General features: G+C 44.2%; 1 protein-coding gene across 4 annotated transcripts in view; it reads right to left on the minus strand.

Annotated features, from left to right (window-relative positions):
• Positions 1-26,756, minus strand: part of LOC145354535 (LIM domain-binding protein 1) — a 122,403-nt gene that overhangs the window by 86,022 nt on the left and 9,625 nt on the right. For all 4 annotated transcript variants that reach the window (XM_080205982.1, XM_080205980.1, XM_080205979.1 and 1 more), the window contains exon 2: positions 24,680-24,745. The gene's annotated coding sequence lies outside the window, so the exon portion shown is untranslated. The remainder of the gene's footprint in view (positions 1-24,679; positions 24,746-26,756) is intronic.

The following is a 26,756-nucleotide window of genomic DNA, read 5'->3' on the forward strand; positions in this document are numbered from 1 at the left end:
TGGATGCTTGATTGGAGCTGCTTATAGATCTGTTTTCTGATAATAGAGAATACATCCCCATGTTCACCTCCATCTTCAAGGAATGACCACTCACTACTGTCAGGGTTGTAATAATATGATTCAGTTGTGATGTCTCTGGAAGAGAGAATACCTGCATGGTATGCTCCGGTACTAGCCTCAGCTTTCTTTTTAGGCAGCATGCGTTTTGCCTGTTCCTGCAACTTCGCTATGGCTGTGTCCTTAATTCGTCAACTGACAACTGCACCCTCCTGATCCTAGTACACTTAGGATCATTACTACCTTTCCTTGACTGCCTGGTGGTGACATTAAGATTCCTATATCAAAAGGGGACCTTTAAGGCCAGATTTATACAAGCACTCTCCACCGAGGACTGGCTGCACGAGGTCCCTCGCCCTAATTGGACGATATTGCTGTCAGATGCCCCTTGTACCCCCTGAGCCTTCACAAGTGACAGGGCTATTTCAACCTCTCTTTTAAGGTCCAAATTGGGTTCTTACAAAGCTTCCTTTGCTTGTTTAGGTCATTTATGCCACATAATTTGTTTTGCAACATTTCATCAAGAGGTGATCCAAATTCACAATATTCAGCTCATTTCCGCAACCTTGCCAAGAACCCAGTGATAGATTCCCGAGGAGTTCTCCCAGCCATGTTGAAGCAATGTTTGAGTTGTAGAGTTTTTACCAGGACTACTCTTGGGAACTAAGGAAGGGCAGGTGGCAGAAGTGTTAGTGAGGGATCATTTTGGGACCAGTGACCACAAAACCAATAGACCTATCATTCTTCATAGCTATCTTAAAACCAATAAAGATAGCTATGAAGAGAATTATGATAGGTCTGGCCCAAAAGTTAAAATTCTAAACTGGGGCAAGGCCAATTTTGATGGCATCAGGCAGGAACTTTCAAAAGTTAATTGGGGGAGTCTGTGGGAAGGCAAAGGGATGTCTGGTAAGTGCTACACTTTCAAAAGTGTGTTAACCAGGGTTCAGTGTAATCACATTCCTCTTAGGAGTGAAGAGCAAGGCTGGCAGAAGTAGGGAACTCTGGATGACTCGGGCTATTGAGGCCCTGGTCAAGAAGGAAGAGGTATAAGATAGGCATAGGCAGCTGGGATCAAACGAATCCCTTGAAGAATATAGGGGGTGTAGGAGTAGAGTCTAGAGAGAAATCAGGAGGGCAAAAAGGGGAATGAGATTGTTTTGGCAGATAAGGCAAAGGAGAATCCAAAGAGCTTCTACAAATACACAAAGGGCAAAAGAGTAATAAGGGAGAATAGGGCCTCTTAAGGATCAACAAGGTCATCTATGTACAGATCCACAAGAGATGGGTGAGATCCTAAATGAATATTTCTCATCAGTATTTACTGTTGAGAAAAGCATGGATGTTAGGGAACTTGGGGAAATAAATAGTGATGTCTTGAGGAGTGTACATATTACAGAGGTGGTGGTGCTGGAAGTCTTAAAACGCATCAAGGTATATAAATCCCTGGGACTTGATGAAGCGTATCCCAGTACATTGTGGGAGGCTAGGCAGGAAATTGCGGGTCCCCTAGCCAGGATATTTGATTCATCCATAGTCATGACCTTAAGAATGGAGAATGGCAAATGTTGTGCCTTTGTTTAAAAAGGGCTGCAGGAAACTACAGACAAGTAAGCCTCACATCTGTGGTGGGTAAATTGTTGGAAGGTATTTTGAGAGACAGGATCTACAGGCATTTAGAAACGCAAGGACTGATTAAGGACAGCATGTTTTTGTGAGTTGAGAATCATGTCTCACAAATTTGATTGAGTTTTTTGATGAGGTAACGAAGAAGGTAGATGAGGGCAGTGCAGGTGACGTTGTCTACATGGACGTTAGGAAGGCCTTTGACAAGGTACCACATGGTAGGTTGTTGCATTAAGTTAAATCTCATGGGATTCAGGGTGAGATATCTAAATGGATACAAACTTGGCTTCTTCACAGAAGCCAGATGGTGGTTGTAGAGAGTTGTTTTTCAAACTGGAGGCCTGTGATCAGCAGCGCGCCTCAAGGATCAGTGCTGGGTCCACTGCTATTTGTCATTTATATTCATGATCTGGATGAGAATATTGGAGGCACGGTTAGTAAGTTTGCAGATGACACTAAGATCGGTGGCATAGTGGACAGTGAAGAAAGTTATTCCATTATAATGGTATCTTGATCAATTGGGCCAGTGGGCTGACGAATGGCAGATGGAGTTTAATTTAGATAAATGCGAGATGATGCATTTTGGTAGACTGAATCAGGGCAGGACTTACTCAGTTAATGGTAGGGCACTGGGGAAAGTTCCAGAACAAAGAGATCTAGGGGTACACGTACATAGCTCCTTGGAAGTGGAGTCACAGGTGGACAGAGTGGTGAAGAAGGTATTCGACATGTTTGGGTTCTTCGGTCAGAACACTGAATTCAGGAGTTGGAATGTCTTGTTGAATTTGTACAAGACATCGGTAAGGCCACACTTGGAATACTATGTGCAATTCTGGTCAAACTATTATAGAAACAATATTATTAAATTAGAAAGAGTGCAAGGAAAGATTTGCTGGGATGCTACCAGGACTTGATGGATTGAGTTAGAAGGAGAGACTAGATAGACTGGGACTTTTTTCTCTGGAGCATAGGAAGCTGAGGGGTGATCTTATTGAGATCTATAAAATAATGAGGGGCACAGATCAGCTAGATAGTCAATATTTTTTCCCCAAAGGTAGGGGAGGCTAAAACTAGAGGGCAAAAGTTTAGCCGAGAGGGGAAAGGTACAAAAGTGTCCAGAGGGACAACTTTTTTCACACAAAGGGTGGTGAGTGTCTGGAACAAGCTGCCAGAGGTAGCTGTAGAGGCGGTACAATTTTGTCTTCTAAAAAGCATATAGATAGTATGGGTATGATGGGTATAGAGAGATATGGGCCAAATGCGAGCAACTGGGATTAGCTTACCGGTTTAAAAAAGGGCAGCATAAACAAGTTGGGCCGAAGGGCCTGTTTCCATGCTGTAAACCTCTATGAATCTAGTTTATTAAAAATTTTTTGAGTTGGAGCCATCTGGGTAGATCAAACTTCGCACACTGAAGTTGGGGCCCCACATGCTGTCAACAATATCACTTCTTATTTTTCTATTTCCTTCAAAGTTGTTGACATGGAAGAAGTAACACATGCACTCAGCGTACCGGGCCCAATCTCCCCCACTGGTGTCATAGGGTTTGGGTTTCCTGAAAAGAAGCATAATGGCTTTTTTTTTACTGGAGAATATTCTTGACTTACAGAGGTTGTATTGAAGGAAAGATGGAGAAAAAGTAATTCTCCTTGTTGCCAAAGTAGTCATTCAGCCAATCACCAGTTTTCCATCACCAACACATTGTATGGTGCACCAAAAGCAAGGGCCGTATCTCTGGCTAACAAACAAACAGTCAGGTGGTCTTCACCTCAAGGCCTTCAACCACAGTTTGGGCAGAGTAACCTCTTCCGGCTGCTTCCTTGGGCGAGCCTCCACTCGCTCAATAAGGCAGATCCTACTCCACAAAATCCACAGGGAGATCTACTGACGATTCCCCCGTGGCCTTCGTGTCCCTCATAACACAAACCATACTGCCAAAAGTGCATGTGTGGTCAGACAATCCAGGCCGAAAGCCCATAAGTCAAACTAACACTTTGCTGCACAATATAGTCTGGAGCACTGAGAGAAGTTTTATTTAAGGGTAGGTATTATTTCATTGGACGCAGTTCAGAGAACGTTTACTAGGACGATTCTCAGTATGGAGGGATTGTCCCATGAGGAAAAGTTAAACAGGATGGGACTCTACTCATTGGAATTTAGAAGAATGAGAGGTGATCTCATTGAAACATATAAGATTCTTAAGGGGTTTTACAGGGGAAATGTTTCCACTCATGGGAGAGTCTTGGACCAGAGGGCACAGTTTCAGAATAATGGGGTGCCAATTTGAGACTGAGATGAGGGCAAATTTCTTCTCTCAGGGGGTTGTAAGTCTTGTGAACTCATTGCCACAGAGCATTGAGAGCCAGAATCCTTGCGTATATTTAAGGCTGAGATGGATTTTTTTTAATCAGTAAAGAATCAAGTTTGCAAGGAAAGGGCAGGAAAGTGGACATGAGGAATGTCAGATCAGCCATGATCGTATTTAATGGCAGAGCAGGATTAAGGGGCCAAGCCGCCTATTCCTGTTCCTATGGCCTTATAATCCATAAAAATCCATTAAAAAACCCCATTTAAGTGATAGGTTGATGCCCAGGGAATACAACATCAACAGTTTTTGGTGCCTTCACTATGGAGTGACTGCTGATCTCCCCAAGTTACAGTAGGAGATTGGTAGAAACCCTGCCAAAATTCACAGTTTATTCAAGGAGGAACATTGGTCAGAACATTGGCAGAGTTCTCTGCTCTTTTTCAAGTAGTGCCATAGGATTTTTAGGGTCCATGACGACCAACAAATGAGGTTATGCCCCATCTAAAGAATGGCAACTCTAGTACATCGCCTGAAGTTATCAGCTCAAGTTCTGGAGCTGGATTTAAACCTACAATCAGAAATGAGAGAGCTTCAACTTGCCCAGATCTCAGTGTTTCTTCAACTCTGGGCTTGTGTACCACCTGCTTCATTCATCCCACCACTGTACCTATGCTCTCTTTTCTATACGTAATAATGACCTGGATTTTTGTATCCACCTCATTCTGATACCAGGCCCTGAGAATGCATTGGTGACCATGGACATTCACTAGATTATGCTTGGCAAAGTACTGCAGCATTTGCCTTCTGCAGTATAGGTAGCCAGGAATTTCTCCCACTCTTACTGCCTGCCATCAGGCTTATTAGGAGGACTTACAGACTGATAATCAATTTGTTTGGCCACGTTATGAACGTACCTTGCAGGGCCATCAAGTCCCAGAGCGAGTCAACCCCCTCAACTCCGGTATCAGCCTAGTAAACCTCCTCTGCACTCCCTCCAAGGCCAAAATATCTTTGCGCAGGTGCGGCGCCCAAAACTGCACACAGTACTCCAGCTGCGGCCTCACCAATGCCCTATACAGCTGCAGCAAGACCTCCCTACTTTTTGAATATAAAAGTAGGGAGGTCTTGCTGCAGCTGTATAGGGCATTGGTGAGGCCGCAGCTGGAGTACTGTGTGCAGTTTTGGGCGCCGCACCTGCGCAAAGATATTTTGGCCTTGGAGGGAGTGCAGAGGAGGTTTACTAGGCTGATACCGGAGTTGAGGGGGTTGAGCTATGAGGAGAGGCTGAATAAACTAGGCTTGTACTCGTTAGAGTTTAGAAGAATGAGGGGAGATCTCATTGAGACGTATAAGATGATGAATGGGATGGATAGGATAGAGGTGGAAAGACTCTTCCCGCTCAAAAAAGACAGTAGGACTAGGGGGCACAGCCTCAAGATAAAAGGGGGGCGGTTTAGAACGGAGTTGAGGAGGAACTTCTTCACTCAAAGGGTCGTGAATCTCTGGAATTCTCTGCCCGTTGAAGTGGTGGAGGCTGCCTCGCTAAATATTTTTAAGACGCGGGTTGATGGGTTTTTGATAGGAGAGGGGATTAAGGGTTATGGGGAGAGGGCGGGAAAGTGGAACTGAGCAGCGACAGATCAGCCATGATCGTATTGAATGGCGGGGCAGGCTCGAAGGGCTAGATGGCCTACTCCTGCTCCTATTTCTTATGTTCTTATGAGACTTGAACCCAGAACTTCTGACCCAGAAGTTTCCATTTTGGATTTGCAAGTTTGCAGATAGCATATAACTCAGAAATAAACAGTGAGGGGATCGTAACAGGCTTACGGAAGACCCAGACAGGCTGGTGAAGGGGGCAGACACGTGGCAGGTGAAATTCAATACAGGGAAGGGTGACTGATTAATTTTGATCAGAAGAATGAGGGGAGGTGACATAAACTAATTTGGAAGGGAGTTCAGGAACAGAAAAATATATGTATACATGTATGAGGATCACAGTTTTTTTAAAATTGCAGTCATTCGTGGGATTTGGCCATCACTGGTTAGGGCAGCATTTATTTCCCCTCCCTAATTGCTCTTCCGAAGGTGGTAGTGAGCTGTGCTCTTGAATCGCTGCAGTCCATATGGAGTAGGTAGTGCTGTTAGGGAGTGAGCTCCAGAATGTTGAACCAGTGACAATGAAGGAACGGTGATACATTTCCAAGAACGCTGAGTGACCTGGAGGGGAACATCCAGGTGGTGATGTTCCCCTTATCTCCTATCTTTATTCTTCTAGGTGGTAGAGTTGCAGGTTTGGAAAGTGCTGTTGAAGGCTCAGAAAGTGCTTAAGAAGTTACATGGGATCTTTAGCTTTATACATAGCAGCATGGAATACAATAACACCAAAACGATAATAAATCTTCATAAAACACTGGTTAAGCTCCATTGGGATCACAAGATATAGGAGCAGAATTAGGTCATTCAGCCCAATGAGTCTACTCCGCCATTCAATCATGGTTGATAACTTTCTTAAAACCATTCCCCTGCCTTTTGATCTCCTTACCAATCAATCTCTGTCTTAAATGCACTCAATGATCTGGCCTCCACAGGCTTGTGTGGCAATGAATTCCATAGATTTACCACCCTCTTGCTGAAGAAATTCCTCTTCATCTCAGTTCTAAAAGGTCATCCCTTTATTCTGAGTCTGTGCCCTTGGGTCCTCAGCCAGAATTCTCCCATTGTGCCCACCAGGAGAAGTACAGTGGGTGGGTGGGGGAAAGAGAGAGAGAGAGAGAGAGAGAGAGAGAGAGAACAGTGCGGAGGTCCATTGATCTTGGGTGGGATTCTCTGGTTTTGGAGGTGAGCTCGGCTGGAGAATCCCACCCCTACACCCTCCTACTAATGGAAACATCTTCCCCACTCCCTACATCCACTCTATCCAGGCCTTTCAGTATTCTGTAAGTTTCAATAAGATCCCCCCTTATCCCTCTAAACTCCATCGAATACAGACCCAGAGTCCTCAAACACTCCTCAGACAGCAAGCTTTCATTCCAGAGAGCATTCTTGTGAACCTCCTCTGGACCCTCTGAGTTAGCACATCCTTCCTTAGATATGGGGCCCAAAATTGCTCACAATACTCCAAACATGGACTGACCAGACTTCAATCAATTCTGGCACTTCACCATGGCTAATCCACCTAACCTAACATCTTTGGACATTAAAGGGGCAATTTACCATAGCCAATCCACATCTTTGGAGTGTGGGAGGAAACCAGAGCACCTGGAGGAAACCCATGCAGATACGGGGAGAACGTGCAAACTCCACATAGTCACCTGGTGCCAAATTGAAACCTGGTCTGTGGCGCTGACAGAAAGTTGTGCTAACCATTGTGCCACCATGCCACCCTAGTAACTTTTGAAAAGGATTGGAAAAATACTTGAAAATGAGACATTTGCAGGGTTATGGAGAAAGTGGCGAGGGGAGAGTGGAACTAAGTGAATAGCTCTACCAAAGAGATAGCACAGGCATGATGGGCTGATTGATGCTGGGTAGGAATCTAATTCTAAATCAGTCCGGCCATTCCGTTGTTTACAAGTATAGACTGAATCTTACTGATCAGCTGGGCTCATTACCAGACCCAGCAGTCTGTATTCACCAAACTAATGTTAAAGCAAGCAGCAACATTGTACAACTGGTTGAAATTTCTCTGACAAGGCTAAGGGTTGCATTTTCTTTGCAGCTTTAATGACTTGAAGCCATTACAAAGCACTTTAAAACCAATGAAGTACTTCTGAAATGTTGACACTGTTGTAATTCAGGAAAGCAGCAGTCACATTGCTGCTGTGCACAATCAATTTCAGCGACATTGGCTGGGGGGATAAATATGGGGCAGAACACCAGGGCAACCTCTTCAGTACTGCACTGGGATTCTTTAAAGTTTATTTATTTATTAGTGTCTTACATCAACACTGCAATGAAATTACTGTGAAAATCGCCTAGTCGCCACACTCCGGTGCCTGTTTGGGCACACTGAGGGAGAATTTAGCCTGGCCAATGCACCAAACCACCATGTCTTTCGGACTATGGGAGGAAACAGACACCTGGAGGAAACCCACACAGACACGGGGAGAATGTGCAGACTCCACACACAGTGACTCAAATCGGGAATCAAATGCAGGTCCCTGGCACTGAGAGATAGCAGCGCTAACCACTGTGCCACCCCGTCACACTGTAGATTGTGTGTTCAGGTCTTTGGCTGTGGAGCTTAAACTCACGACCATCTGACTTCGCTCATGCCTGACACCTTCAATTACAACAATGCAAGCAAGCAGTACACACTGCTCACTTTGAGGAGGCACAGTATGTCACCCTGTTGGTTAACGTGATCCTAGTCTGCTTCAGCCCTTCCCTCCTCAACTTTAAATGGCTGTTAATCATCTTCAGCCCTCCCTTCCTGCCAAGAGTTGAGGCATTTTTCTCAAGGTCAGATTCTCAATACCAAACAAGACATTCCTTAGGATAATGGACCTTCAAGTAATTTTGCTCACAAACACAAGGAAAGTTCTGTTCAGACTGATTGCCTTGGGCAGACGTCCAGAACTGCATTACACAGTGGGAGGCCTCCTTAAGATCAGGCATTACGTAACACGCGAGGGAAAAAACATCCAGGAGAAGTACTGACTCAACACACAGCCACACAGGAGACTGCATTACTGAATAATATGTCACAAAGGAAGAGCCGTGTGCACCGAACGGTGTGCTACGCAGGAAGAGCCATGTGTACTGAACAGTGCATTACACAGAGAGAGCCGTGTGCACTGAACCACGTGGGAAACATCAAAAGTTGTGTGCACTGAACAGTGTGTTAAACAGAGAGATTGTGAGCACCGGTCGGTGTGTAATACTCCCGGGTGGAAATCTCCCATAAAACATTGATGACCCCAGTGGGAAAACTGATGAGATTTCCACTGGGTGGTTTGGTGCAATTCAGCTCCCGACTCAACCACACTTCAAAACTGGTTTCAAAGCTGGAGAGATTCTCACCAGATTCACTCACATTTAGCATTAGTTTTGGAATGGGGATCTAAAGAGTCTCCAGAGATCAGGCCACCCTTTATAAATGGCCTCTTCTGACACCCCATCAGCACTGTCCCCTGCGACCCAGGCAGATGCAACCTGCCCCGCCATTACCTCAACAATCCATGATCTTCAATGGCCCCCAAGCCATGCTTACGGCTATTATAACTGGTCTCCATTTCTGGAGAGCAGTAGTGATTCATGCCGGGTTCCCATTGCATCTGAGGTTCACTGAATTGCAGGAGCTGGGAGAATCCAGCTGCAAATCGAACCTGCATATTTAAATAGTGGTACAGGTGGTGGGGAACATCCCAAAAGGGGCTTTCACCCATGCTAACTGCACTACGGCCCCTTTCACCAGAATTCTCCGGTTTGTGCGTGAGTGCGCAGGATTGGAGAATTGAACCCAGTGTTTTATGAACAGCAGGATAGTGGTGAATGGGAGAGAGAGAGAGAGACAGTGAGCAGGAGAAGTGGTACGCATGTTAGAGAGAGAGAGAGAGAGAGAGAGAGAGAGAGAGAGAGAGAGACACAGACACAGTGAGCAGTGTATGTGTCAGTGCACATAGATCCGGGTGTACCACTGCTCAGTGCACACATCTGGGTGTACCACTGCTCAGTGCACACAAATCCGGGTGTAATATCTTAACTATGCTGTGGATTTGCACACACGGTTTTGTTTTCTATTCTGTACTGGCAAAAGCTCCGGTAATGAATCTTGTTATTTTGAAACTATGCAGGAGCCTTTGAAACACAGCCAATGACATCACCATCAAATCATTTAACCAGCTCTTAAAGTATTTATGCAACCACTAAAATATATAACATTCCTCCCCCTTTACTTCTGTGGTCCTAAGAACAAATTACTATCCTGTTATATATAGGGTCAATAATATTCCCGACATACTGACTGTGTATAATGATGCATAATAGTAAGAAAATCGATGAGGAATATAGCTATTCCTCTTCAGTTGGATGATGTGGAGATGCCAGTGTTGGACTGGGGTGGGCACAGTAAGAAGTCTCACAACATCAGGTTAAAGTCCAACAGATTTATTTGGTAGCACGAGCTTTCAAAGTGCTGCTTCTTCATTACATTTTGGAATTTGGCTGTCCTTGACCCTAGAAGTATAAGTTGGAACTTCAGTAGACACTTTTCTTGTAACTAATTCTGCATCATTCTAACATGGTATAAGATCAAAGACACAATCACCATGCAACTCAGATTCAACTAAGTCTTCCAAAGTAATATTCACAATACTAGGGACTAAAGAAGTTGGTACTTCTGGAGATGATTCAGAGAAATCCTTCTAAGATGACAACAATTAGTCAGCATGGCGTGGCCAAAATAGCTCATCTTCAGTTTGAACCATGTCAGAAATTGGACCTGTTTTTGCTGAAACTATGGTGACTACCCATTTCTCACTCATGGTACAACTGCGTGCTAACACTCGACCTCCTTGTTGAAATTAGCATTTGTTTTGCACTCACTTCTCATCGAGCAACTTGAGATTGTTGTTGATGCCCTAACTCTGAAGTTTCTAGAGGTAATAACAAATCAAATGACTTCTCAACTTTAAGAATAGGAATGCAGGTGAACTTTGGATAATTGCATGAGCAGTCTATGAGGTATCAAAAAGCTATTCATACAACGAGATAATGAACCTTGCTCTTTTGAAGCTTTTAAAGAATGTTTCAAGAATTGTTTGACTCTATCAGATAATTCATTGGTTGATAAGGTGCAGGTTTTATATGCTGAACACCATTAACTTTGAGATAATCCTCAAACTCTTGAACTGAACAATTACCACTGACAATCTGTTCCAGTTTACCAAACCTTGCAAACATTTCAGCAGGTTTTTCAGTTATAGTAGATTTCATGGTAACTTTTGGCCATTTTGAGTGTGCATCAATTAGGATTAAAAATGTACAACCCTCAAATGGACCTGCAAAGTCAACATGCAGTCTTTGCTGTGAAATCTTAGGCCAGTTCTAAGGATGTAAAGGAGATAATGATGGTGTATTTCTTATTCATGCACAGGATTGACACTGTCCCATTTCTTCTTCAATCTGAGAATCCAGATCCGGCCACAAAAATAACTACATGCTAATTCCTTCATCTGGAATATACCAGGATGTCCATCACTTAGCTCACAAATTCTTCCATGCAGACTAGGAGGAACGATCACATGGGTTTCCCACAATAGACGTCCACCTTGAATGGTCAACTCAAGCTTCCTTTACATGTATGGTTTCAAATCAGAATATGGACGATGCTTTCCAGCTATAACTTCTTTCAATATCATATCCATCACCTTTCCCGTCATGAGATAATTCCTAGTAAGTTTCTAAACTTGAAAAGCTGTCATAGGTAAATTATCTACATTAAAGAAAGTATACTAGCAAAACTAGTTGGTTGCATCAGCTCAGTTGGTAAAGTAAGTGTGATAATGCATCAGCATTAGCAAAACACTTTGATTGATGAAACATTATATCGTAAAAGTGTACAGATAAGACAAGTGGGCACCTTTGCAATTGGCTAGCAGCTAACATAGATATGCCTTCATACTGCCTAAAAAATAGTAGTAAGGGTTGATGATCAGTCAATAACATGAAATGACAACCATAGAAATAATGATGAAACCTTCATATACCAAAAATTAACTTGATATTTCTTTTTCTAGCTGAGCATAGTTCAATTCAGCACTAGTTAGAGTACATGAAGCAAAAGCCACTGGCTGTTCTTCCCCCAAAGATATATGTGAAACCACTACCCCTACTCCATAAGGTGAAGCATTGCAAGAAAGCAGTAATGATAGTTTCAGATTAAAATGAACCAATACTTCAGACTTCTGCAAAGCATCTTTGACATCCTTGTACACTTTCTCACATTCTGTTTCCCAGGTCCATGACTGTTCCACACATAGTTACATTATTGAAGCCACTACATAATTTACTAAGTTAGGAAGAAATCTACCATAATAATTTACTAATCCTAGAAAGGACCTTAGTTGTGTCACATTCGTCTGTTATGGTGCTTCTAAAATAGCTTCCATAGTTTTTGGTACTTTATGTTGACTTTGCTATCAATAATGTGCCCCAAATACTGGACTGACTGAAAAGAGTCACGCTTTTCTTTCTTCACACATAGACAATATGCTTGAAGACTTTCCAAAGGTGCTTCTAAATTATTCAAGTCCTCCTGCAGATATTGATTAGCTCACAACACAGGATTTATAAGAACATAACATAAGAACATAAAAGAAATAGGAGCAGGAGTAGGCCATCTAGCCCTTCGAGCCTGCCCCGCCATTCAACAAGATCATGGCTGATCTGTCGTGGCTCAGTTCCACTTTCCCGCCCTCTCCCCATAACCCTTAATCCCCTCTCTTATCAAAAACCCATCAACCCGCGTCTTAAAAATATTTAGCGAGGTAGCCTCCACCACTTCAACGGGCAGAGAATTCCAGAGATTCACCACCCTTTGAGTGAAGAAGTTCCTCCTCAACTCCGTTCTAAACCGCCCCCCCTTTATCTTGAGGCTGTGCCCCCTAGTCCTACTGTCCTTTCTGAGCGGGAAGAGTCTCTCCACCTCTATCCTATCCATCCCATTCATCATCTTATACGTCTCAATGAGATCTCCCCTCATTCTTCTAAACTCTAACGAGTACAAGCCTAGTTTATTCAGCCTCTCCTCATAGCTCAACCCCCTCAACTCCAGTATCAGCCTAGTAAACCTCCTCTGCACTCCCTCCAAGGCCAAAATATCTTTGCGCAGGTGCGGCGCCCAAAACTGCACACAGTACTCCAGCTGCGGCCTCACCAATGCCCTATACAGCTGCAGCAAGACCTCCCTACTTTTATATTCAATCCCCCTCGCTATGAAGGCCAGCATCCCATTCGCCTTCCTGACCACCTGCTGCACCTGCAAGCTGGGTTTTTGCGACTCATGCACAAGGACCCCGAGGTCCCTCTGCACCGTCGCCTGCTGCAGTTTTTCGCCACGTAAGTAATAGTCCTTCCTACCATTATTCCTACCAAAGTGGACCACCTCACACTTGCCAACATTAAATTCCATTTGCCATTTCCTGGCCCATTCGCCCAGCCTATCTAGATCCTTCTGCAGACTCTCCACACCCTCCGCACAATTTGCCGTTCCCCCAATCTTGGTGTCATCAGCAAATTTTGACACCAGACACTCGGTTCCCTCCTCCAGATCATCTATATAAATGGTAAAAAGCTGAGGCCCCAGCACCGACCCCTGGGGCACTCCACTAGTCACCATCCGCCAATCCGAATAGCACCCGTTGACCCCCACTCTCTGCCTCCTATTTGACATGATGTGGGTATGCCGGCATTGGACTGGCGTAAACACAGTAAAAAGTCTGACAACACCAGGTTTTAGTCCAACCTATTTATTTGATAATATACTCACAAGCTTTCGGGGTTAGCCCCTTCGTCAGGTGAATGGAGAGTTCTGGCCTCAGACAGAGCATATAAAGCACAGACAGTTTAGAGATTACTGATTAGAATGCGAATCCTTACACCTAACCTGCTGTTCAAGACCTGAAGTGGCTGATAATGTGAGTGGAAGGAGCACTGATCACAGTTTAAAGAGATGTGTATTGTCTCCAAACAGTACAGTAAGTGAGGTTTTGCAAGCCCAGGCAAGTCACGGGGGTTACAGATAGTGCGACATGAACCCAAGATCCCTGTTGAGACCGTCCTCATGTGTGCGGAACTTGGCTATCAGTCTCTGTTCAGCGACTCTGCGCTGTCGTGTGTCGTGAAGGCCGCCTTGGAGAATGCTTACCCGAAGGTCAGAGGCTGAATGCCCGTGACCACTGAAGTGTTCGCCAACAGGAAGGGAACAGTCTTGCCTGGTGACTGTTGAGCGATGTTCATTCATCCGTTGTCGTAGCGTCTGCATGATCTCCCCAATGTACCATGCTTCGGGACATCCTTTCTTGCAACGTATCAGGTAGACAATGTTGGCCGAGTTGCAAGAGTATTTACCATGTACCTGGTGGATGGTATTCTCACGTGTGATGATGGTATCCATGTCGATGATCCGGCATGTCTTGCAGAGGTTGCTGTGGCAGGGTTGTGTGGTATTGTGGTCACTGTTCTCCTGAAGGCTGGGTAGTTTGCTGCGAACAATGGTCTGTTTGAGGTTGTGTGGTTGTCTGAAAGCAAGAAGTGGGGGTGTGGGGATAGCCCTGGCGAGATGTTCGTCTTCATCAATGATATGTTGAAGACTCCGGAGAAGATGTCGTAGCTTCTCCGCTCCGGGGAAGTACTGGACGACGAAGGGTACTCTGTCCATTGTGTCCTGTGTTTGCCTTCTGAGGAGATCGGTGCGGTTTTTCGCTGTGGCGCATCGGAACTGCCGATCTATGAGTCGAGCACCATATCCTGTTCTTATGAGGGCATCTTTCAGGGTCTGGAGGTGTCTGTCACGATCCTCCTCATCTGAGCAAATCCTGTGTATACGGAGGGCTTGTCCATAGGGAATGGCTTCTTTAACATGTTTAGGGTGGAAACTGGAGAAGTGGAGCATTGTGAGATTGTCTGTGGGCTTGCGGTACAGTGAGGTGCTGAGGTGACCGTCCTTAATGGAAATGCGTGTGTCCAAGAATGCAACTGATTCTGGGGAATAGTCCATGGTGAGTCTGATGGTGGGGTGGAATTTGTTGATATCATCATATAGTTGTTTCAGTGATTGTTCACCATGAGGCCAAAGGAAGAAAATGTCATCGATGTATCTAGTGTACAGCATCGGTTGAAGATTCTGTGCAGTGAAGAAGTCTTGTTCGAACCTGTGCATGAAGATGTTGGCATATTGAGGTGCAAATTTGGTCCCCATGGCTGTTCCATGTGTCTGGATGAAAAACTGGTCGTTGAAGGTGAAGACATTGTGGTCCAGGATAAAGCGGATGAGTTGTAAAATTGCATCTGGAAACTGGCAGTTGTCAGCATTGAGTACTGAGGCAGTCGCAGCAATGCCATCGTTGTGGGGGATGTTGGTGTAGAGCGCTGAGACATCCATTGTGACGAGGAGTGTCCCTGGTTCAATTGCTCCGTGTGTGCTGAGTTTCAGTAGGAAGTCCGTAGTGTCGCAACAAAAGCTGGGGGTTCTTTGTACAATGGGTTTCAGGATGCCCTCGACGTAGCCGGAGAGGTTCTCACACAGAGTTCCATTGCCCGATATGACCACTCACATTATCAGCCACTTCAGGTCTTGAACAGCAGGTTAGGTGTAAGGATTCGCATTCTAATCAGCAATCTCTAAACTGTCTGTGGCCAGAACTGCTCCATTCACCTGACGAAGGGGCTAACCCCGAAAGCTTGTGAGTATATTATCAAATAAATAGGTTGGACTAAAACCTGGTGTTGTCAGACTCCTATTTGACAACCAATCCTCTATCCACGCTAACACCCTACCCCCAACTCCATGTCCCCCGACCTTCTGCAATAACCTCTTGTGAGGTACTTTGTCAAACGCCTTCTGAAAATCCAGAAAGACCACATCCACCGGCTCTCCTCTATCCACCGCCCTAGACACATCCTCCAGTAAATTTGTCAGACACGACTTCCCTTTAATGAAACCATGCTGCGTCCGCTCTATCAAGCAATTCCCTTCAAGATGCCTCGCAATTTCCTCCTTAATGACGGATTCTAACATTTTACCTACCACAGACGTTAAACTAACCGGCCTATAATTCCCCGCCTTTTTATGGTTGTTTTAAAATCACCACAAACAAACTGGACCATCCAGTTTCATGATAGGTACGATGAGGGTAGCCCAGTCACTCACTGTAACTCACTCTAACACACCAATGTCAACAAGTCACAATAATTCTTCAAACTTGGGATGTATTTTCTTGGGGCTAAAAGGGATCAAGGGATATTGGGAGGGGGGCAGGATCAGGGTATTAAATTTGATGATCAGCCATGATCATAAGGAACATTGGAGCAGTCTTGAAGGTTTGAATAGCCTATTCCTGCTTCTAGTTTCTACGTATCACATATGGCACCGGTCTTATTTTGAGACTTTTTGGCATTCTCCTGAGTTTCACTTGAGCTCCCTTCATTAAGCCCAGTCTCTTCGAATACACATTTATCCAGAAGGTGCTGCAGGTCTGTTTTGGCATTGACTAATCTGTTGACATTGCCCCATTTAAACTTTATCTTCTCCAACCATGATCTCCCAAATAGAGCTGAAAAATTACCATGGACCACATGGAGAGACATCGCCACTGTTTGTCCACTCAAGTCTATAGTGACCATGATGTCACCATATAACAGCACAATCTCTTCTACACATGTCCTTAAAATCACATCAGCTGGTTTTAAAGGGAGATGTTTCAGCTTTTAAGAACATAAGAACATAAGAAATAGGAGCAGGAGTAGGCCATCTGGCCCTTCGAGCCTACCCCGCCATTCAATAAGATCATGGCTGATCTGTCGTGGCTCAGTTCCACATTCCCGCCCTCTCCCCATAACCCTTAATCCCCTCGCTTATCAAAAACCTATCTACCCGCGTCTTAAATATATTTAACGAGGTAGCCTCCACCACTTCAACGGGCAGAGAATTCCAGAGATTCACCACCCTTTGAGTGAAGAAGTTCTTCCTCAACTCCGTTCTAAACCGCCCCCCCTTTATCTTGAGGCTGTGTCCCCTAGTCCTACTGTCCTTTGAGCGGGAAGAGTCTCTCCACCTCTATCCTATCCATCCCATTCATCATCTTATACGTCTCAATGAGATCTCCCCTCATTCTTCTAAACTCTAACGAGTACAAGCCTAGTTTATTCAGCCTCTCCTCATAGCTCAACCCCCTCAACTCCGGTATCAGCCTAGTAAACCTCCTCTGCACTCCCTCCAAGGCCAAAATATCCTTGCGTAAGTACGGCGCCCAAAACTGCACACAGTACTCCAGCTGCGGCCTCACTAATGCCCTATACAGCCGCAGCAAGACCTCCCTACTTTTATATTCAATCCCCCTCGCTATGAAGGCCAGCATCCCATTCGCCTTCCTGACCACCTGCTGCACCTGCAAGCTGGGTTTTTGCGACTCATGCACAAGGACCCCGAGGTCCCTCTGCACCGTCGCCTGCTGCAGTTTTTCTCCACGTAAGTAATAGTCCTTCCTACCATTCTTCCTACCAAAGTGGACCACCTCGCACTTGCCAACATTAAATTCCATTTGCCAGTTCCTGGCGCATTCGCCCAGCCTATCTAGATCCTTCTGCAGACTCTCCACACCCTCCGCGCAATTTGCCGTTCCACCAATCTTGGTGTCATCAGCAAATTTTGACACCATACACTCGGTTCCCTCCTCCAGATCATCTATATAAATGGTAAATAGCTGAGGCCCCAGCACTGACCCGAGGCACTCCACTAGTCACCAACCGCCAATCCGAATAGCACCCATTGACCCCCACTCTCTGCCTCCTATTTGACAACCAGTCCTCTATCCACGCTAACACCCTACCCCCAACTCCATGTCCCCTGACCTTCTGCAATAACCTCTTGTGAGGTACCTTGTCAAATGCCTTCTGAAAATCAAGGAAGACCACATCCACCGGCTCTCCTCTATCCACTGCCCTAAACACATCCTCATAGAACTCCAGTAAATTTGTCAGACACGACTTCCCCTTAACAAAACCGTGCTGCGTCTGCTCTATCAAGCAATTCCCCTCAAGATGCCTTGCTATTTCCTCCTTGATGACGGATTCTAACATTTTACCTACAACAGACGTTAAACTAACTGGCCTATAATTCCCCGCATTTTGCCTGGCACCCTTCTTAAACAATGGCGTAACATTAGCCGCTTTCCAATAGTCTCAGGAATAAAAGATACAGCAGCACCAGCATCAATCTCCATCCTGATAGATTGTCCAATTAACTTTATGAATTAACCCAAAATCTATGGGACTCAGCCTATATGGATAAGGCATTCAACTGGAGCTCTTCTTCATATTTCTGGGCATTCTATTCTTCATAGTTGTAATTCTTTTCTTCCATGTTGTAATTTCATTTTGTAGAATGCAATTTATCCTTCTTTGTGACTAACCAAAAGAGATGGGGGAGATACTAAATGGTTTTTTTGCATCCGTATTTACTGAGGAAACGAGCATAGAGTCTACGGAAATAGGGCAAACAGGTAGGGAGGTCATGGAACCTTTACAGATTAAAGAGGTGGTGGTGCTGGCTGTCTTGAGGCAAATCAGAGTAGATAAATCCCCAGGACCAGACAGGGTATTCCCACGGACCTTGAGGGAGGCTAGTGTTGAACTTCCAGGGGCCCTGGCAGACATATTTAAAATGTCAGTGTGCACAGGGGAGGTGCCGGATGATTGGAGGGTGGCTCATGTTGTTCCGTTGTTTAAAAAAGGTTCCAAAATAAATCCGGGAAATTATAGACCAGAAAGTTTGATGTTGGTGGTGGGCAAGTTATTGGAAGGTGTGATGATGGATAGGATCTACAAATATTTGAATAGACAGGGACTTATTAGGGAGAGTCAACATGGCTTTGTGCATGGTAGGTCACGTTTGACCAACGTATTAGAGTTTTTCAAGGAGGTTACCAGGAAAGTGGATGAAGGGAAGCCGGTGGATGTTGTCTACCTGGATTTCAGCAAGGCCTTTGATAAGGTCCCTCATGGGAGGTTAGTTAGGAAGGTTCAGTCGCTAGGTGAACGTGGGGAGGTAGTAAATTGAATTAGACACTGGCTCACTGGAAGAAGCCAGAGAGTGGTTGTGGAAGATTGCTACTCTGAGAGGAGGCCTGTGACGAGTGATGTGCCACAAGCATTGGTGTTGGGTCCATTGTTGTTTGTCATCTATATCAATGATCTGGATGATAATTTGACCAATTGGATCAGCAAATTTGCTGATGATACAAAAATTGGAGGTGTAGTGGACAGGGAGGAAGGTTTTCAAAGCTTGCGGAGGTATTTAGACCAACTAGAAATATGGGCTAAAAAATGGCAAATTAAATTTAATGCAGATAAATGTGAGATATTGCACTTTAGAAGGACAAACCAAAGTAGGACGTACAGGGTAAATGGTAGGACTCTGAAGAGTGCAGTTGAACTGAGGGATCTGGGAATACAGGTACAGAATTCCCTAAAAGTGACATCACAGGTGGATAAAGCGTGCTTTTGGTACATTGGCCTTTATAAATCGGAGTATCGAGTATAAACGTTGGAGTGTTATGGTAAGGTTATATAAGGCATTGGTGAGGCCGAATTTAGAATATTGTGTACAGATTTGGTCACCTAGTTACAAGAAGGATGTAAATAAGGTTGAAATAGTGCAGAGAAGGTTCACGAGGATGTTGCCGGGATTTGAGAAGCTGAGTTACAGAGAGAGATTGAATAGGATAGGACTTCTTTCCCTGGAGCGCAGAAGAATGAGGGGAGATTTGATAGAGGTGTATAAGATTTTGATGGGTATAGATAGAATGAATGCAAGCAGGCTTTTTCCATTGAGGCTAGGGGAGAAAAAAACCAGAGGGCATGGGTTAAGGGTGAAAGGAGAAAAGTTTAAAGGGAACATTCGGTGGGTGGGTGGGGGGAGGGGCTTCTTCACGCAGAGAATGGTGGGAGTGTGGAATGAGCTGCCGGATAAAGTGGTAAATGGTTTTAACATTTAAGAAAAGCTTGGATGGGTTCATGGATGAGAAGGGTGTGGAGGGACATGGTCCAAGTGCAGGTCAGTGGGACTAGGCAAAAAGTGCTTTGGCACAGACAAGAAGGGCCAGAAGGCCTGTTTCTGAGCTGTAATTTTCTGTGGTTTCTATGACCCAGATTATTTGGCTGAATATTGCTCTCAGGAGAAGCTGGTATAGCCTAACTGGCTTTTTCAACGTGACCCATTTTGCCACAATTCTTTCATCGACTTTCCTTGTTCCAGCATTCACTTGCTGAATGGCCCACTTTGCATAACTGTGAAATGGGTGTTGCTGTTTTTACTCCTTGTGGGTAGTTCCCAACTTGTGGATCTTTATTCCTGCACAAGCTTTGAAGCCTCTCTGGTAGCCAGTTCCATTGATGCTATGATTGTTACTGCTGTCCTTAAAGTCAAAGCATTTTCAGTAAACAATCTTTGTTGTTTAGCCACATTTGATTTGATCTGATTTATTATTGTCACTTATATTAACATACAGTGAAAAGTATTGTTTCTTGTGTGCTCCACAGACAAAACATACTGTTCTTGGAAAAGGAAACAAGAGTGTGCAGAATGTAGTGTTACAGTCATAGCTAAGATGTAGAGAAAGATAAACTTAATGCAAGGTAAGTCCATTCAAAAGTCTGACAGCAGTAGGGAAGAAGCTGTTCTTGAGTCAGTTGGTACGTGATCTCAGACTTCTGTATCTTTTTCCCGATGGAAGGAGGTGGAAGAGAGAATGTCCAGGGTGTGTGGGGTCCTTAATTATGCTGGCTGCTTTGCTGAGGCAGTGGGAAGTGGATCAATGGATGGGAGGCTGGTTTTTGCAATGTTGGGCTACATTCATGACCTTTTGTAGCTCCTTGCATCTTGGGCAAAGCAGTAGCCATACTAAGCTGTGATACAACCAGAAACGGTGCTTTCTGTGGTGCATCTGTAAAAATTGGTGACACTCAGAGCTGATACGCCAAATTTCCGTAGTCTTCTGAGAAAGTAGATGCATTGGTGAGCTTTCTTAACTAAAGTATTGATGGGGGGGGAAAATGGACCAGGACAGGTTGCTGGTGAAACTTGAAGCTCCCGACCCTTTCTACTTTGTCCCCATTGATGTAAATGGGGCATTTTGGAGTCCACAAACTAGACAACCTCAAAGAGTATCTTCTAATGACTCACCAACCTTTTTAAGGTTGCCACAAACTGAGCAATGCTTTTGCTTTCCACCTGATTCCCTTGGTGGAACCCGAACTGTTCCATGATGATCAGTGGCACTGGAAAGTAATGCTCTTCAACGATCTTTGCTATGTCATTGTAAGTTTTGGTTCCTGGCTTTTCTGGATGAACCAAGCTCCAGAGCAAATGGAAGGTTTTACTTCTTACTGTACCGAGAAAAGCTGGTATGAGCAATGCCTTTGAAAAGCTCTAAAAACACTCTCTATAGGAAATCCATGAGTCAGTTTCTTAATTGCAAGCACCCATGGTCCAAAGATATGTGATTTAGGTGGATTGGCCACGCTAAGTTGCCCCTTAGGCTTTTTTAGGCTGATTGATTGGGTAACAAATTGTCCCTATGTTGGACCTCCCTGATCCTCGCACATTAGGCGTAGACTAAAATCATGAATAGGTCACTGAGACAATGGGACGGCGGCGCGGGCTCGTTGGGCCGAAGGGCCTGTTTCCCGTGCTGTGTTGTTCTTTGTTCTTAGTGTCAGGGGGAGAAGAGGGTGAACCAGCTCGGGTAAAATGCATGGGATTATGGGGATAGGGCCTGGGTGGAATTGTGGTCGGTGCAGACTCAATGGGCTGAATGACCTCCTTCCGCATTGTAGATTCTATGATGCCTAATTGATCCAGCGTTTCTCTTGCAAGCACTAGTGACTCCTGAATATATTTACTATATTGTCTTTCTAGTACTCCCCTTTTTACCTTACAGATCATTGACTTGATGGATTTTTCTTCTGACTGAAATTTCACCCTTCACTGATCGGAAAAACTCCTCTCTTAAAACCAGAGAACTCATTTCTTTCTTGGTCTTTCTGTACTGGATCTTCAATCTTTAATCCTGTTGTTGATTTTCCCAGCATTGTAATATTAAAAGTGTGAGGACCCACAATGTATTTTTTTTCTCAACTTGGGATCTTTTCTTAACGTCCTTGATGAAACAAAATCCCAAATTGTCGTTGATTTTCTTTTGGCAATGTTCTAACTATGCTAGGGGCTGTGGGTTTTAACTGGCACACTGTAGGAATTGTGGAACCAGTACAGGGCAGAAAATGGAAATAAGCAGGAGCCTGTGAAATAACATCATCATGTGAACAGTCTTTAAAGCAATCATGAAACTACTTAAATACATAACACTGTGGAACATACATTCCTGAACAATGTGACACAGGGAGAGCTATATGTACAACTGTGTTAGACAGGATTCTGAAGCAGCGAATGGAAGGGAGGTGTTGAGCAGGGGAGGTTGCATGCACTGAAAGATGTAATTAGCAATAGTGTCAGGAATGGGACAGAGGTGGGGAGTGGAAGGGTCGATGGGCAGGAGAGTGGAGGTAAATGAAAGGGAAGTAGAGAGCAGGACAATCAATGCAAGTGAAAATCAGCAAGCGGGAGGATTACCAAGTGGGAGGGTCAGAGAGGTGTGTTGGAGAAAGGTGGTGAGTGGTGGGGGGGGGGGGGGGGGGGTGTGTGTGTGTGTGTGTGTGTGTGTGTGTGTGTGTGTGTGTGTGTGTGTGTGTGTGTGGACGAGAGAGCAAGCAGGGACCAGGCAACAAATCGGGGAGATTTGAGTAGGGGTTAGGTAGCCGGAGAGAGTGAGTGGAAGGCAGAAATAAGTTAACATTTACTACCTTAAATACTTTAGTGACTATACACTGGGTGTATAAATGTGTTCAACTTTTACAATTCTACTTGTGTTTTAGGCACCAAGATACCTTCTTGAAGAAATAAATCAAACTCTATTAGTATTTTTTAAATTCTACTTGTAGCATGATTATAATTGTCCAAAATCCCAATTGACCTTCACTACTTTCCTCAGGAAAACCACCAGTTGAGGGCTGATCGAAACAAGGTGTACAAAATGAGAAAGGATTTGATTGTATGAAATGATATTTGCCAAATTCACACCAAAGTGGGGTAGAAATCTCATTCTCACCCCAAAACATTATGGATACAGTGGGACAATTGACACTTGCAGTTCTGAGGGTAATGGATTTTTATTGGATAAGGTTATTATGTCAGTTTAGGTGTACTTCTGCCATGATTTAGTTGAATGGCAGAACATGCTCAAGGGGCTGAATAGCCTCCTCCTGTTCCCATGTCTAATCCACATTATATCTGTCCGTGAATGTTTGATGGGGACAGTGTAGAGGGAGCTTTAACCTGTATCTAACCCCATGTTGTACCAGTTCTGGGAGTGTTTGGTATATTGTAATGATAAATCTTATAACATACTGATTTAGATACAAATTAGCTCTGGGTACAGAAGACCCATTTTGAGAATAAATCAAGTAACTGCCTATCCCTTTTCCAGAATGTGATGTGATTTGGACAGCTAACCTCACACAGCCATTTCCAAATGGAAAACACTGATTGTAGTTAGTTTGTCTCCTGCCCATCATACCATGAGAGGGGAGTGATTATCACTCAGATCCATAGGAATTTCCACTATCTCTGGGCCTGCTCCTGCAGGAATGCCAAGGCTTGGGTGAGACACCTTGCCAAGAACAGTGAAGGTTTCTTGGATTTGCTGAAAGGAAAGAAAGAATATACTTTTCAAACCTCAGGGTCTCCAAGACCCTTTACGGTCAATGGCAACCTTTTGAAATGTAGTCACCGTTGTGATGTAGGAAACATGGCACCCAATTGGCACACAGTTCCCATAAGCAGCAGTCCAATAACGTCCAGATCATCTGTTTTTTTGTGATGCCGCTAGTTGAGGGATAATTATCCCTCAACTAGCATAGCAGGTGCAGAACATGCTCTTCTTCACATATTACCCATGGGATTTTTCATATTACCCAAGACAGAAGAGTGGGGGCCCTGGTTTAATGGCACCTTGGACAGTACTTCTTTGGAACTGCACGGGGCTATCAGCCTGGATGATGTCCTCAAAACTCTGTCTTGGAACTTTCTGACACTGAGGTGAGACAAATAAACCATTGAACCAAAGCGGACTCTACAATTACAATTACAGAGGTTGAATGTTACCATATGTAGGAGGACGAAGGACAAAATTGGTTCCCAATTCTCCAGGATTAACCTGGAATCTCTAAGCTTTAAGGGCAATCTCCAGGATACTGCTGCAAGCAAAGCAGCGAATTGGTGCTGCACTGTTGTCAGTGACAGTGCCGGTGAATTTGGCTTCAATTTTTACACTGTTTTCTTGCTTTTGATCCTGTTTTAGGGAATATGTTAGTTGTTTGTTTATAATTATTAAGTTTTTCAGCTCTGCTGTTATTAATTTCTCCTATTTTTGAATTTTATTTGAGCCAAGGATGCTCCATGAATATCCTCATCCTCAACAATGGGAGAGTCCAGCACATGAGTGGAACAGAGAAGGCTGAATCATCTTCAACATTCACTTCCTCCATCACTGACATACAGTGGCAAGCACGTATGCCATCTACAAGGCTCTGTTAACAGCACCATCTAAATCAGCAACATCTCCAAATGAAAGACAAGGGTAGCAGATACTTGGGAACACCACCACCTGAAAGTTATCTTTCAAACCACACACCATCCTGACTTGGAACTATTGTGCTGTTCCTTCATTGTTAATGGGTCAAAATCCTGGAACCCCCCCTCTAACAGTGCTGTGGGTACAAATGCCAATTGGATTGCACCAGTTCAAGAAGGTTGGTCACCACCATCTCGTCAAGGACAATAAATGCTGGTATAGCCAGCAACGCCCACATCTCATAAATGAGTGAGAAAAACCTGATTGTCACGCTTACCTTAATTCAGCCTCAGGCAGTGAAGTACGTTGACTTTGAACGAATGAAACTTTCATGAAATGAAACCTGGGAGAAAATCAATGGGACAGTAATTGTAATTTTTGTTTTCTTTGAAAATTTTCATTGATTAGTTATAATTATGTTGTAGGAAGTGCTATCATCATATAATCTGGGGAGTTATATTCAATTCGCCAGTGTGGTATTATATGGCACAATTCCAAAGAGTGGGCAGGGACAGAGGGAACTTATACACAAATCCATGAAGATGGCAGGACATATTGAGAGGGTAGTTACTAAAGCCTATGGGATCTTGGGCTTTATATGTAGAGCTATTGGGTACAAAAGGAGACGTAGAAATCTTTATGAAGCTCTAGTTGGACTCCAACTGGAGCATTGCATTCAGTTCTAGTCACCACCCTTTAGAAAGAATATCACGGTTCCTGAGAAGTTGCAAAGGAGATTGAGCTGAATGGTTCCAGGCAGGAGCAATTTTACCTACAAAGTTAGGTGGGAGAAGCAGTAGTTGCTCTCCTTGAAGCAGAGTTTGAAGGGAGATTTGATAGAGGTGTACAATAATATTATAGGCTTAGGTAAGATAGGCAAAGAAAAGCTGTTTCCATTCATAATCCATAGAATCTGTACACTGCAGAAGGTGGCCATTTGGCCCATCGCGTCTGCACCGACAATCTCACCCAGGCCCTATTTATGTAATCCCACACATTTACCCTGCTAATCCCCTGACGCTAGGGTCCATTTAGTATGGCCAATCAACCTAACCTGCACATCTTTGGACTGTGGGAGGAAATCAGAACACCTGGAGGAAAGTCACGCAGACACGGGGAGAATGTGCAAACTCCACACAGACAGTGAGCCAAGGCTGGAATTAAACCCAGGTGAGGCAGCAGTGCTAACCACTGTGCCACCGTGTTGTCCCGAGATCATAAGAAATAGGAGTAGGCCATTCAGCCCATCAATGCTCTGCCATTCAATATGATCATGACCAATCTATGGTCTTAACTTCTCCTTTCTGCCCGTTCCCAATGACCCGTGACTCCCTTGTCAAAAACCTCAGCCTTGAATAACTCAGCCTTAACTGCTCTCTGGGAGAGAATTCAAGGGACTAATGACTTTCTAAGAAACAAATTCCTCTTGATCTCTATCCTAAAGGGGAGTCCCTTTATTTTTAATTTGTGCCCCCTAGTTCTCTATTTACTCATGAGGAAACATCCTGTCAGCATCTACCCAATCAAGCCCCTCAGAATCTTATGCTTCAACAAGGTCACCTTTCATTTGTTGAAACTCTGAGTATGGGCCAAACCTGCTCGACTTTTCTTCAGCGCTGTGTTTACTCCAGTCCAATGCCAGCATCTCCACATCAAGACTTTTCCTCATCAACCTAGCAAATCTTTCATGAACTGCTTCCAACTCAGTGTATATTCTTCCACAAACCAGAACTGTGCACAGTAGTGGTCTCACCAATGCCCTGTATAGCTGTAGCAAGACTTCTATACATTTATGCTCCATCCCCCTTGCAATAAAGGCCAATATGCCATTTGCCTTCCTAATTATTTGTTGTACCTGCATGCTAACATTTTTTTTTGTGATTCATTTATAAGGATACCCAGATCCCTGATGCACTGCAGCATCCTGCAACCTCTCACTATTTAAATATTTTGCTTTTTTATTCTTCCTGTCAAAATGAACAATGCAGTATTTTCCTACATGATAGGTCTGCCATTTTTTGGCCACTTGCTTAACCTATTTATATCCTTAAGCAGATCCTCCTCAGAAGTTGCTTTTGTATCTTTGTAACATCAGCACATTTGGCTGCATTACAGTCTATTGCTTCATGAAAGTCATTAATGTAAATCACAAACAGTTGAAGCCCCAGCACTGATCTTTTCAGAATTCCAACAGTTACAGTTTGCCAACCTGAAAATGCTCCATTTGTTGATAGTTTGTTAGCCAATTCTCTACTATTGCAACAGGATCTTGATCAATTGGACCAGTGGGCTGACCAATGGCAGATGGAGTTTAATTTGGATAAATGCAAGGTGATGCATTTTGATAGACTGAA

The sequence above is a fragment of the Carcharhinus amblyrhynchos genome, chromosome 17, assembly GCF_965287045.1.
Source record: "Carcharhinus amblyrhynchos chromosome 17, sCarAmb.v2.hapA, whole genome shotgun sequence".
Lineage (NCBI taxonomy): Eukaryota > Metazoa > Chordata > Chondrichthyes > Carcharhiniformes > Carcharhinidae > Carcharhinus > Carcharhinus amblyrhynchos.